The following is a 13,975-nucleotide window of genomic DNA, read 5'->3' as shown; positions in this document are numbered from 1 at the left end:
TCATAAATATATTCAAGAATCTAGTGAAAACATGAATATAAGTAAAAGAAATGAAATGTATGAAAATGGAATGGAACGCAATTTCTAAAGCTAAAATATAGAAAATTTTAAATAAAAATAAAATTCTTTGGACTGGATTAATAGCACATTTGACGCTGAAGTGGAAAAGATCAGCAAACGTGAAGATATAGCAAACTGAAGTACCAAAAAGATGCAGAGAGCAAATGACAAAGAATAGAGCCACAGGGACCAACTTTCTTAACTTCATCCAGCTCAGTTCTCTCCCTCACTGCACTCCAGCCCCTCAGTCCAGTTGCTGTTCACACATGAGAAGCTCCTTTCAGCTTTATGGTTTCTTCAACTCATATCTCCATTGTCTAGAAGCTCTGCCTACATCTTTGAATGGTTGCCTTTCTTGCCATCTGGTCTGTGCTCAAAAGTCCCCATCTCAAACACACCCTCAACTACTGAGTGTAAACTAGCCAACACCTAACCCCAGCATTTTCTATCAGAATATTTTGTTATATGTCCTTATCACATTTAGGTCTTTGTAAAATTGCCTTTTTCATGAGTTAATTTGAACATTATCTGCCATCTTTCTCTCCCCTCCAAGTAGGATGGAAGTTTCATACCAAGGTGTACTTTTGTCTTCATTCTTGTAACCCTGGCACCTAGAACAGTGCATGGCACATAATAGGAAATCAGTAGGTTTTATTTGTTTGTTTCTTGGTTCAATTAGACCGTCAACATCAGAGATCAGGCCCTCAACAGAATGAATAGCAAACACCTCTCTAAATGGCAAAGGGAGCCAGAAACATTTCAAAAAGATTCTAGGAATTATTCTTCATCAAACATTCTTGATTTGATTGGTATTTCAAGCCCTATATATCTTCTACTCAAGTTATTTTACAAACTCTTCTGATGACATTTTAAAACAGGTAAGGTTTGCTAAAATAGGTAGATGTCTGATGTTTACGCTTCTTTTACTGGAGCTCTCAAATTGGCAGCCCACAAGTTGAATCTTGCTAGAAGATGTTTTTGACTCGCACAGAATTTTGAATTGGAAATCAATATTTATGAATTGCTAAAGCTCTCACAAAAATCTGGCTTTGCAACTGCTGCTTCTAAGTCAAATGGCAAGGCACTGTTTGCCTATGACAGCAATGAGATGTAGCCCACAGATAAGGAGTTAACCCTGTGGTTGATTACAGCCCCACATCCCTGTATTATTTGCACCCAAAGCATTTCATACACTTACATTTCTGACCTGGATCCTGAGACATTTTGTTTCAGCATACATGATTCAATCATGAGGCACTTTGTTTCAGCATACTCTACCAGAATAAGAGACCAAAACTAACTTGTCATCATTTTCAAATGAAGATAAAAGTTCCTAATAAAACTCAAACACCATTCACTAATTCATTCATTTATTCATACATTAATTCAACAAATGTTTATTAAGTGCATAATATGTGTCAAGCACTGTCCTAGGTGGTTAAGTATACAACATTGAAATAAAAATATACAAAATCTATACTCTCGTAACACTTATATACTAACTGATGGAGATAGGGAAAAAGTAACCAAACAAAAAAAGTAAAATGTATTATGCTACCTAGAGGATGTTTATTACCACTGGGCAAAGTAAAGCAAGTAAGGAATGTCTAGCAGGTGAGGAATGAATGCAGCTATAACACGGGTTTTTAGGGAACGTTTTATTCAGATATTTTGGAAAAGACTCAAAGGGGCTGACGGAGTGAGTTATACAAATACTTAAGAGATGAACATTTTAGGCATAGAGGAAAGTAAGTGCAAAAGCCCTAAGGCAGGTGTGTATGTCTGGTGTATTCAAAGACCACATCCTGCTATTTTGGCTGGGGTGAATTAACTGAGGAGCAGACAAACAAGACACAATGTCAAAGGTACAACTAAGGGTCTATCATGTAGAGCCTCATGGGCCACTGTAAAGATTGTGACTTTGAGTGAGATTGGAAGCCAAGTTTCAGCAGAGGAACAACACAATCTGACTTAATCTTTTAATGGTTTACTTTGGGTGCCGTGCAGAGAATATACTATAGGGAGACAAGTTAGAAGGCTACTGCAATCATCGAGATGGAGATGAAGCCCCGTCAGGTGAATAGCAATAAAGAGGTTAGAAATTTATTAAATTCTGGTTATATTTTAAGGGTAGCGCCAACAGGCTTGCTAATGGATTAGATGTCTATGGATCAGGGAAGAGGTCTAGGTAAGAGATAAAAGTGTGAATCTTCCCTATAAAAATGATATTTAAAGTTCAGAGGCTGGATGAGATCACCAAGGGAGTATCCAACAGTAAAAACTTGAGGCCGGGTGCAGTTGCGCATACCTGTAATCTCAGCACTTTGGAAGGTCAAGGCGGGTGGATCACAAGGTCAACAGTTTGAGACAAGCCTTGTCAATACGATGAAACCCTGTCTTCACTAAAAATACAAAAACATTAACTGGGCGTGGTGGCATATGCCTGTAATCCCAGCTACTTAGGAGGCTGAGGCACGAGAATTGCCTGAACCTGGGAGGTGGAGGTTGCAGTGAGCCGGGATCGCACCACTGCACTCCAGTCTGGGCCACAGAGAGAGACTCTGTCTAGAAAAGAAAAATAAAAAAAAACTTGAACAGATAAGAAGGAAGATTTACCAATGGAAATGCCCACTACATGGGTCTGAAGGTTTCAAAACTTATGTTTAAGCAAGAATGAATAGAAAATTTTGCATCATTGACTACCAAAGGGGTGATACTTAATCATTACCCAAATGAGGAAGCTGAGAGCTTGAAGGATGGGAGGAACTGATTCTGAAAAAGACACAAAACTAATGATGGCAGAACCCAGACTGGAATAAGGGCATGACCTACTCTTTGATCTATCCAATATGCTTCTCATTATACATTTAAACAACATATCATACAGAAAAATAATTATCTAATGCAGACCAGGAAATGCTTACTGAATATTTATGAATGACCAGTTCATAAATTACAGATTTGCCTCAAAGCTGAGAAACCCCAATCCAGTTTGAAACATGCAAGATCTAGAATCAGACTTCTTCAGTTCATGTTTTCACTGCCACTCACTAGGTACATGACTTTGAACAAGTTATTCAACCACTCTGTGTCTTGGTTTTATCATCTCTAAAATAGGCATAACAACAGTTACCTATGCATAAAGTTAAGGAGAATAAATAAAATAATCCATTAAAATGCTGGCAACAGTATTTGGCATAGAATAATGCATAATAAGGGTTAGCAATAATTATTACTAGATACTGTGTTAAATCTGGAAAATCCTCTTGCCCTTTTCTATATTTCCTATTAAGTACAGCTACAAAATATACATATCACCATTTCAAATGCACATTACCACTGTAAATCTCCATTTTAAGTGTATAATTAACACATTTTGAATCTTAGAAGTTAGAAAAAGAAGAGTTGAATGCAATTATATATTTTGAAGGAAAAAATTTTAAAAAGGATAATTGCAAACCTTCCTCAAGAACTTTATAAAGTAAAATCCATGTTTAACATACTAGTAAAGAGAAATAGAAAAGCATATGAAAACAAACACAATGAAACTGTGAGGAAATGCATGATTTGGAACACACAGCACAATCAAAAGTGCTTGTGAATTTACATATGAGAAGGATATGATTAAATGTGGAACAAAGTTGCACAGGAGAATGTTACACAAAAAATGAAGTTTTGTTCTCTCTCGATCTCAGGCATCTGGTCTTCTGTTGCTACAGTCTTTTCTGATCCTTGAAATAAAACATTGCAGTTTTTTGTTAAACGACTGCTCCAGGAACGTGGAGCTCCACAGAGTAGAGACTGGATCATTGTCTTTACAATGCCAGTATTACCAAATATTTTTAAAATGTAGCTTGGTCACACATCATCCTTAAAACAACGCTTCCATTTCCATAAAATGCAGAATTGCAGGAACAGAGAAACCCCTTCTGCATCATATAGAAAGTTCACGCTCTGGGTACCTTAAGGTGTGTGGTTAAGACTCAAAGCCAAGATCCAGGCAACAGGAGATGAAATTCTTATTCTGCCACTCACTAGCTAAGTCTCTTGGGGCAAATTATTGTCCAAGAACAGAAAAATGGGCATACCTGCCAGATGACAATGATAGGAAGTAAATTATGAGGAGGACTTAATGCCAAGTGACACAGGAGGCACTCAATAAATATTAGTAGAAATGGTAATAACTAAGAAACTGCACAAATAAAGAATTGTAGAATGTCCTAAGACTATAATTTTGAGAATGCAAGGTTGCTAATCATAAGATTTTTAAAGATAATAAACTTTCTGAGAAAAATGAATTTGGATTGGCATTAATTCTATCTGGACATTGTAGAACATGCTGAAGATGGTTTGTTCATCTGAGTACAACTTCCACTGACTACTAGTCTTTCAAGCTCATGAAACCGTACATTCTAAGTCCACATCAAGAAAGATTATATAACTATCCCTTGGAAAAAAAACTGAATGACTGTATCAGATTTCAGCCCAGTATCTGCCCAAAATTAAATTTATTTAGATCTATAATTTAAAAGAAAGAAAACAAACTTTAATACCTCTGGAACACACAGATGACATAACTCCAAAAGACTAAAAGATAAACCAATCACTTCATTCATATCAAGCAGTCATTTAATTCTCCATAATTAGTCTTCTTTCAGGATCTCTAAGCCTGACACAGTCCACAGATGTGATATGAGGAGGGCATTTGACTGAGAAAGGAGTGAGCAAGTCAAGAGTCTGTTGCCTCATGGAGTGTAGATTTTCATGATCTTTAATTGCTAGTCTGCCTACAATCAAATCTTCTGCTCCAGGTGAACAGTGTTCAAATAACTCTGAACTAGAAATATTCTCTTTCTCTAAAGATGTCCTTACCTTCTCTTAAGCACTGCATAGGAGTGGGCAGAGGAAAATAGTAAAATATGTCTCAAAATGTATTATAGTCATAGGAGACTTTTCCTTAAAAATTAAGGAAGAATCTAATGAATAGAGTGTTTTTATTACTTTATCCCTTTCTAAAAAGTCAGTTTTCTTACAGTTGACTAAGTTAACAGATTAACAATTTAATTATCATTACTCTCAATTTTACTTTTTAAGATACAACTAAAATGTTATTTTTTAAATGTGCATTCTGTCACTTTACTACTGAAACATATGATAAAATAGTAATGCAGTTCCATGTATTCTCTAAATATGCTGTTTTCTAGTTTATTTACAAAGCAAAGATGAATGAGATTGATAATCAGCAAAATTTATATTTCTTTGGAAATTAAAGGTTGAGGATGCAGGTCTTGGGTTTACATTTTTATTTAAAATACTTTAGTAAATCTTGCTTGTGTACATATGTCTATGCAAAGATATATATATCATACTTACTACGCATAGTCATCATAAGATTATGAGAAATTCTAGTTTGTTAAGATACATTAGCCAAATGTAACTCTTCAGAAATGACAGACTCAGCATATTATCATATCTACAACTTTCCCTCCACATAACAGCTGCAGCATTTAATTAGCAAACTATATGAAAACAGCATACTTAGTAATTTTCTTTCATAGCATAGCTTTACTCAGTATTTTTTACTTTTAAATTTCTTAAGTCCAGTGATTCATTTCAAAGGCTAGATAAGATCTTGGGTCCCATAAATACACATAGCTAGGAAAACAACATGTTGAAAGTTAACAATTTTACTTAATTACAGATACCTCAAGGAATAGCTAGTCCTTTCTCAGAAATAAGACTGTTCCTTTCTAAAACGGAAGCCAACTATTTAACCCTATTAAGTAGAGGGAAGAAAATCTCAAGGCACTAATGGCATTTCTAGAAGATAAGCTAGTAAGTTTCTGGGTTCTGATGATACTGATATATAGAGTAATTATTACATAAGCATATAATTTTATACCATTCACATTGTTATAAACAATTGAAGGTGGAATGAGTAAAGGAAAAGCTGTGACTTTGGTATGATTAAAGGAATGTGTCTCAAAATCCATAATTTGGGTTATGCATACTACATGCAAATTTAGATGCAATATTATGTTGAAATGTTTCATTAATATAATGTCTGAATGCATAATGTATAAAATATATAATATATTAACATCAAAATGATCATTCCAAATGCCAGCTCATTTAAAAATACCAACTTTGTCTAAGGGTAGTTTTCTTCCTTAATTGGTTTGTCACCTACAATGGATCAGTTCCAAGTATAAATGGACCATATCAAATATACTGTAAAGTTGATCTGAAGTCTTGACCAACCAGATATGATTAAAATAAACAAGTTATTAGCAAAAGCGAAATTCTCAAAACAATGAAATTTAGTTTGGGACTCTTAAATTTATAACATTTTATTTTTCAAATATCGAGAGACACCAGAAATATTTTCAAAAGAAAAGGGACATAGTTATCTCTTGTAGTTTTCTTATAGTTATTTTGATAAATATAGTTATCTTGTAGTTTTCTTATAGTTATCAACATAACTATAAGAAAACTGATTTTTAGAAACGGTTATAAAAATAGTCTATTCATTAGATTCTCCCTTAATTTTTAAGGAAAACTTTCTTATGACTATAATACACTTTGATGCATTTTTTACTATTTTCTTCTGCTGTTATTTTGAATACTTAACATATATTTAAAATAAATCACAAATAATGTTCACACATTTCAAATGTGGAAATGGAAGATGTGAGATAAGCCAGACATGTCATGTAGACAAAGGCTTGGGTCTCCTGATCTCCTCCAGTCCAATATCCTTGGCATATAACTGTGCTTCACATTTATCCAGTGTTTAAAACATGTCCAGTCCTTCTCCTATAATGCTCTGGGTTGCTGTTTCCATCTTTACCCATACTGAATGAACACTCTTCTGCTCTCATTTCTCATATCAAGAAGAGGTTGCTTTTAAATCTGATGTGACAAACACCACCAAAGTAATGATTTCCTCAATAATAAATACCATTTATTGATGAATTATGGCTATCGAATGAAAGGACTTCTAGAACAATGTTTTTCTGATAAACAAACAAAACTTTGTACATATCATAAGAAAGAGTCCCTATATATTTGATCTCCCATCCTATCACAAAAACTTATTTATAAACACTTATGTGGACTCTTACTATATGTAAATATGTATAAATATTTATAAAAGATATAGTTCTCCTTTAACCTATATCTCATTCTTCCTTTTCTATTTTGAAACAGGAACCACTATCTCAAATGAGAAAATGAATATGTAAACAGTTTGTAAATAGTAATGTGGTGTGTTACTTGTTATTATTAGTCTTTGTTAAGCTTATTAAAGTAAGAACACCAGAGGACAGTTTACCAGAGTGTGCATGGAGAGGGTCAGGGGTTGGTGTTAGTGGTGGTGGTGGCGGTGGTGGAGGGAATGTTGAACTAGGGTCAGACTAGCTGCTAGGGAGCTCAGGTGAAGCACTGAGGAATGAAAAACAACATTGATCTAGGATACCAGCTGAAGCTGAGTCCAAGCATCAGATCAAGGTCTGTGCCAAGAAAGGCAAAGTGGAACAAGAGAAAGAGAGTTGAGGTTCAAGTATGGCACAGGGTAGGGACAGAGTAAAAGCATGAACAAATGAACAAGATATAAGTCAACAATCGATCTAAAGTAAAAGAAAGGTCACAGGCTCATCCTGGTAAATACAGTTGAGGAGTCACATGCAAGAATTATATCTGTTCATATGTAGAGTTTTGTTCTGATAGATTTCTTCACAACCAGGCTTTTGTTAGGTTGAACTAAAGTCATTCTTTTCTGTAAAAGAAACCCACCCTCTCCATTTTCCCAGGATATCTGCACACATTCTAGAACTGTCCATATAATATTTCAAAGAAATGGCTGCCACCTTCTGAGACACTTACAAATTACAGAACTCCAATAGCCATTGATCTGTAAATTTTCATATTTATGACAACTGTTTACTTCTCTATAATTTAGAAAATAAACAAAAATTAATTGTATAAAAATCATGACAATCAATATGCCTAATATAGATAATAATGTTCAAAATGCAGAACTATTAGTAAGGTACATACCTAGGAATCAAATCTGTACATGTTTAAGAAATATTGCATCAAAATGTAAGGGAATTTTCAGTTTTAAAATAAATCAGAACTTTTTAGTTTCTAACAATCCTAGTTGTTGATTTAGATATACTAAATAAAGATTTCAGAAATCTGAAATCCTCTTGGTCAATCCCTGTTCATCCTAGCCAGGCCCAGGTATAAAAATGCTAAAGAATTGCAGTGTGAATGACAAATTCATGTGCCTTAAGCTAAGTTCAGTTAAACCCAGAGAAATATAAAGAATGACATGTATTGCTGTCATCCTTAAACTGGATGGCAGCAATAACGAACTATGTTATCAGGTAATCGTGGGTAATGAATGACGAAAGCTTAGAGCTTACTAAAAATCAGGCTTTCCTGTCCCTTACTTCACCTTCCGATCTGAATCTGTGCTTCCTTCCCTTGAATGAACCCATAAAATTGTCCTGAAATTCAGCCCACTTGGCTGGACTTTGAATACGTGCCCAGGCTTTGGGAAGCCCTTCTGGGTACTGGATCCTCCCTTTCCAGTGCCCAGAAGGACTTCCCAAAGCCTGGACACATCCATGAATCTAATAATGAATTCTGGCCAGTAGGTACCAGATCCAAAATGCTTCCATGGCACAGTCACCTGACTCCACCCTGCTACCGAAGAAACCCACAGAAGTCGGTACCAATCTAAACTGGTCTCAATTTCAACTCACTTTCTGTAATTTTATGATCTTGATTTGGGGCTCAGCCTTAGAGCTGGTAAGTTACCCTTAAGCCCTGATGATTCCAAGTTAGTGTTTTTACGTCAGTCTCTTTAGAGTCCCAGCATGTTTCAAATGATTTCTCAAGATATTTATAAGACAATTCAGCAGCAGTCATAAAATTCATGCTGAATTTAACCATGAGACGACATGATACAAAAGTAAACAGCTTGAAAAAATTTATTCAGTCACTTGGGGAGACTGCTGAAAATCAAATTTCAAAAGATGCTATCCATTCCACACTATTTCACTTGTTGAATGGTAACGTTTTTTTCCCCCTTAAGTGGTAGTTGGCTTAAAGCCACCATCCCCATTAGCTCCACAGTTGGTGAGAAACAGTGAAGATTGTTTGTCCCGCTTATCTAGAAATCCTGCCCTCCACTACTTATTCATTTGTGAGTCAATTTTTTTCATTAAACTATTGCAAAAGTCCTTTGTTTCAACATTAGAAAAAAATTTTCTAAATTTTGTTCAATGTTACAACTTTAAACTAGAATTTATTAGGTTATTCTTATTTGGAAGTCTGTAAAGCCAAATTCCAGCTGGAATTTAAAATTTAATGTTATAGTGAATTTCGTAAAGAGCTCCACTGCTACTGTTTCATCCATATCTCTCAGAATAGTTCCCTGGTTAAAGTAGAAATAATAGTTGCTTTGATCATAATGTGGCACAAGTATAAATCCTGGCTCTTCCACTTACCTTTAAAATTTAAATTACCATATAGATTAAATTCATCCACCTGTCCATCAAATCATTTATTCGTTCCACTAACAATGGATACCTACCATGTTCCAAATACTTTGTAGATACGCTGGAATAAAGCATGAACAAAACAGACAAAAATCTGTTTTTTTGTAGTGCTTACATTTGTCTGGAGTCAAAAAATGATAAATAAATGAACAAAATATATGGCATGTCAGATGGTGATAAGCACTACAAGAAAGATGCAACTGAAAAGGAGGCGAGAGACAGTTAAAGTGGGGTGGGTGAGCCCCACTGATAAGGTGGTGTTTATACAGAGACTTCTTGGACATGAGGGAAGGAAGAGTATGTGTATCTGGGAAATGAGCATTCCGGAGAAGGATATGCACTGGCCCCAAGGCAGAACTGTGCTTGAGAACAGCAAAGAGGCCAAGAGATAGCAAAGGAAGGAAAGAGAGGAAAGGGACTTGAAGCTGAGGTCACAGGGAGTAGTGAAGTTTTTGATATCAAGACCTGTGGGCCAATGAAAACCTTGGCTTTTGTTGTGAGTCATAGGGAAAGCCACTGGAGGATAAGACCAGAAGACTGGCCTGCAGATCTAACTTTTCAAAAGAATCCCTCTGGCTGCTGTGTGAAGAAAGGAATCACATCCAGAAAGACTACATTCAGCCTGTGCCACTGAGCAGCCTGAAATTAGAGGAGGTGGGAAGGAACAGTTAAAGTATAGACATATTCTGAAGATTTAGCCAACACAACTTGCTGATGGACTGGATTTTAAGTGGAAGTTACATATCATGGAGCCCAAAACTTAGAAAATGGTAAGGTCTAGCTTCTATTTTTATACTTGTTATAGCATAGACCCTTGGCACGAACCCTGCGTTTGAAGACCATGAACACTCATTTTAAGAGAAGATCTTGCAATCATCCAAGAAAGATTCTACAAACTGAAGAACTGAGTAAACACAGCAAACAGTTGCTTAGGCTACCTGAGGGAACCACATTGTGGAAGTGTGAACAAAAGAATGAGATGACCTTGAAAACAGTCTAGGTAAAGCATGCCTATGTCCTGGCCCTTTCAAATAGCACAAGTCCCGAAGGAAAGATGTAGATGTGAAAAGAGGCAAAGGCAGCAGAAGAACCATTCTTGCATCCAGAGGGATAGTCCAAAATCAGTTTGGCAAAGAATGGGACATAGGATTATGCCATCTGTTGCTTCACTTTAAATTGTTTTTCTGTGTCTATACCTACAAGCCCTCTGGTACACAGAAAAGGCATGGAATGAACTTTTACCCACATTTTAACACATCAACCCTAACAGTCTTAGCATTAGAGACAATTTTGTTTTAACCCCTACAATGGAAATGATCACTTCTGATATTATGATGTAATATACCTTTTTCTTTTAAGTCTAACCTTTGCCCCTACTAGTTGCTAAATTCTATCAATCCTAGGAGCACTCTTCCAAACCTATCTGTTGGATTTAGCAACTCCTTTATGCATCTCTGTAATCCATCCTTGGCCACTGTCCCTGATGATTCAACATCATGTTACTAAGGTTTTCTGCCTTGTAAGCACGGTCCTTCTCTGCCTCAAAGTCAGCGTCCTCCCAATTTCTATCCACTTTAGCTACCCATAAACACCTACCTGGACTTGTCATAACTTGTTATTAATCAACCTATCCAAGTTAGAACTCTTAATAGGCCCTCTCTAAGCACAAGGTTTTCTCTTCTTATCATCTCCAAAACCACATTTCTATTGAGCATTCTGCCCTGACCACATACCATAGGCCCTTTCTGGCTGTTGTGTTTCATTAGGCAGCCAAGAATCCAGGATCATCTTTTCAGAGCCTAATTTTTCCAGTAAGCAAGTATAACTTATTACCCTCATTTCTCTTGCATATTTCCTTCTCCTCTCCAGGGAAAACCTCTGCATTGCAGACACATGTTATATTTCCCAAATTCTAAAAACAAACAAATTTAATATTCTTCCACTAATGGCTCTGTACTACCTCTATGCATACAGTCTGACCTAACTGCAACAATCACACACTTGCTGGTCTTTAAAGGCGAACAGTGAACACTCACACTGGTATTCATAGCCACTGCTTAGGTACTTTGAATATACAGCTCCACTCATTCTACCAGCTTTTTGAACTTGGTATTTGAACTTGTCACCTTCAGAGATGCTAATAAAATGGGCCTGGGTCTATCTTGATGCACTTTATGACCCTGTCCTGCTTCAGTTCCTTTTCCTGACTACATACCTAGTTCTCTATACAGGCTATCCAAACTCTCACCAAACAATCAATTTCATCAATAATGACTTATGTAGAGACATATGACAAGTCTGTGGCCCAGTGTGCACAGAACCCAGGTCTCCTGATATACAGCACATGCTTTTCTCTTATTAGGTGCTGAAATCAGTGCATCACCAGCACTGATTTCAGCACCTAATAAGGTTTTCTGATAATGATAAAAATGAAGAGAAAAATCAATTTATAAAAGAGCCAGTGATGCCCAGAGACATCATCTTCCTTACACAATAAACCTGATTCTTAAGGGTTTATGATTTTAGTACATAATCCATCTGCCTATTTCTGAGAAGACAAAAAAAAGAAGCAATTGGTGATTTCTGAATTGTATTACGTGTATTTGTACCCATGCAATATGCTTAGTTTTAGAAAGAACTAAAATTGTTACCTCTTCTATCATCATCATGCTATAGTTATGCTAAGCACTACCAACTGGGGCTGTCATGTTTCCTTGGAAATTATTTTAAATTATTTGTGGTTAAAAGTACAACACATCCAAAGTATTGTATCAGGATTCGTGGCTTTACATCATTTTTCTGTAGCTGCAGCTTTAACAGAGGCTGAATGGTTAGCATATTTAACTTCTAGACGTAAAAATAAAAGGCTTAATTTGTATGAATTGCTATCACTATAAATAAGTAGAAATCTTCCGGACAGAGCCATCCTGGAATATAAATACACATTCAAGTGAAGTGACACAAACCATCTAGTTACCTCTTATAGAGTAAATACAGTAAAATACACATAGATAGTACAAAAAGTAATAATTTAATTTACTACATGTAAGGCACAAAGAGATTTTGAGTTTAAAATGAATATAAACTATCTACATCAAATGTTAGTAAAATTTAGTGACTTTTTTTCTTTTTGCTAATTAATGTTTCTAAAATGGGTATCTATTACTTATGGTGGAAATATTTTGGTAATTTTCAAGCTAATGACAAGATGGTAAGCCCCAAAAGTAAGCTCTAAAGTAAGTATTTAGCTTTTTCTAATTCTTACAAAGAATTAATGTTCCCCTTCACATTTGAACATATTATTAACAAGAAATAGCTTATATAATATTTTATATAGCATAGTTTCAAAGAAAATAAACAGCACAGCAAAGTGCTTTTTACACCGTTGCCATTAAAAAGTTTATTTGTCTCGAAACTGCTTTAAATAAGAGCAATTAGCAATGTGTACCAAATTAGTGCTACTTTGAGCAAAATAAATGTAGTACAATACTTTCTGAAGGTCTGTTTTTTCATCTAAACTAGGTTTAACTATCCAACATATACAAATAATAAGTTTCCACTTTGATTTCAAAACCCATGATGTTTAACAACAAACTTTGGATCTTTCCTCCTAAACTTGTTCACTTTCAGAGTTCTGACCTGTGTGTCTGAAACCAACATTCTTCCATTTATATAAATAAAAAAACCAAGGAGTCATGCATTATATCCCTCTCTGTCTTATTCTCCTATTAGCAATACAATATGAAGTCCAGTCATTTTTTTACCACCTAAAATTTATTCATTTCCCACATCTTATGCTTCTCCCTCTCTCATCACTAGCATCCTGGTATGAAGCTATCACATTTTCTGCTGCCAGGTCTACTCCATAGCTTCCTCACAGGTTTTCTGCAGGCATTCATTCTGTGTGGTTTAAACCAAGCACAAATACTCTCTCTGCTACAGACACAAATCAAGCCTAAGTCCCAGGTTCTTGCCGGAGGTATGCACAGACCAAGATTCATACCACACAATACATATTTACACTGTTGATGTCAGCACAGCATGTGTTCAGAACCTGGAGAACTTGGCAGATTGGGGTTCTAGACGTTGGGGTGACTTTCTGAGTTGATGAAAGATTCACCTACCAGCTGTAGTTAGCTAAGGACCAGAAACTCTGGTATCAGCCAGATGCACAGGGTGAAGCAAGTAACTACCCAGCTTGCCATCTACTCTCTCCCTCCAACTTTTTATTGTAAAAATTTTCATAGATACAATAAATGGAAAGATTAGTGCAATTAACACTTAGATATTATCTTCCAGGATTTCACAGTTCTTAACATGTTTCCATATTTATTTTACCTGTACCT

At 35.7% G+C, this 13,975-nt stretch overlaps 1 protein-coding gene across 17 annotated transcripts in view; it reads right to left on the bottom strand.

Annotated features, from left to right (window-relative positions):
• The window catches only part of EYA4 (EYA transcriptional coactivator and phosphatase 4), a 282,025-nt gene that overhangs the window by 175,337 nt on the left and 92,713 nt on the right, over positions 1-13,975 (bottom strand). The window lies entirely within an intron of this gene.

This window comes from Callithrix jacchus, chromosome 4 (genome assembly GCF_049354715.1).
Source record: "Callithrix jacchus isolate 240 chromosome 4, calJac240_pri, whole genome shotgun sequence".
Lineage (NCBI taxonomy): Eukaryota > Metazoa > Chordata > Mammalia > Primates > Cebidae > Callithrix > Callithrix jacchus.
This window is presented reverse-complemented; position numbering and strand designations above follow the sequence as displayed.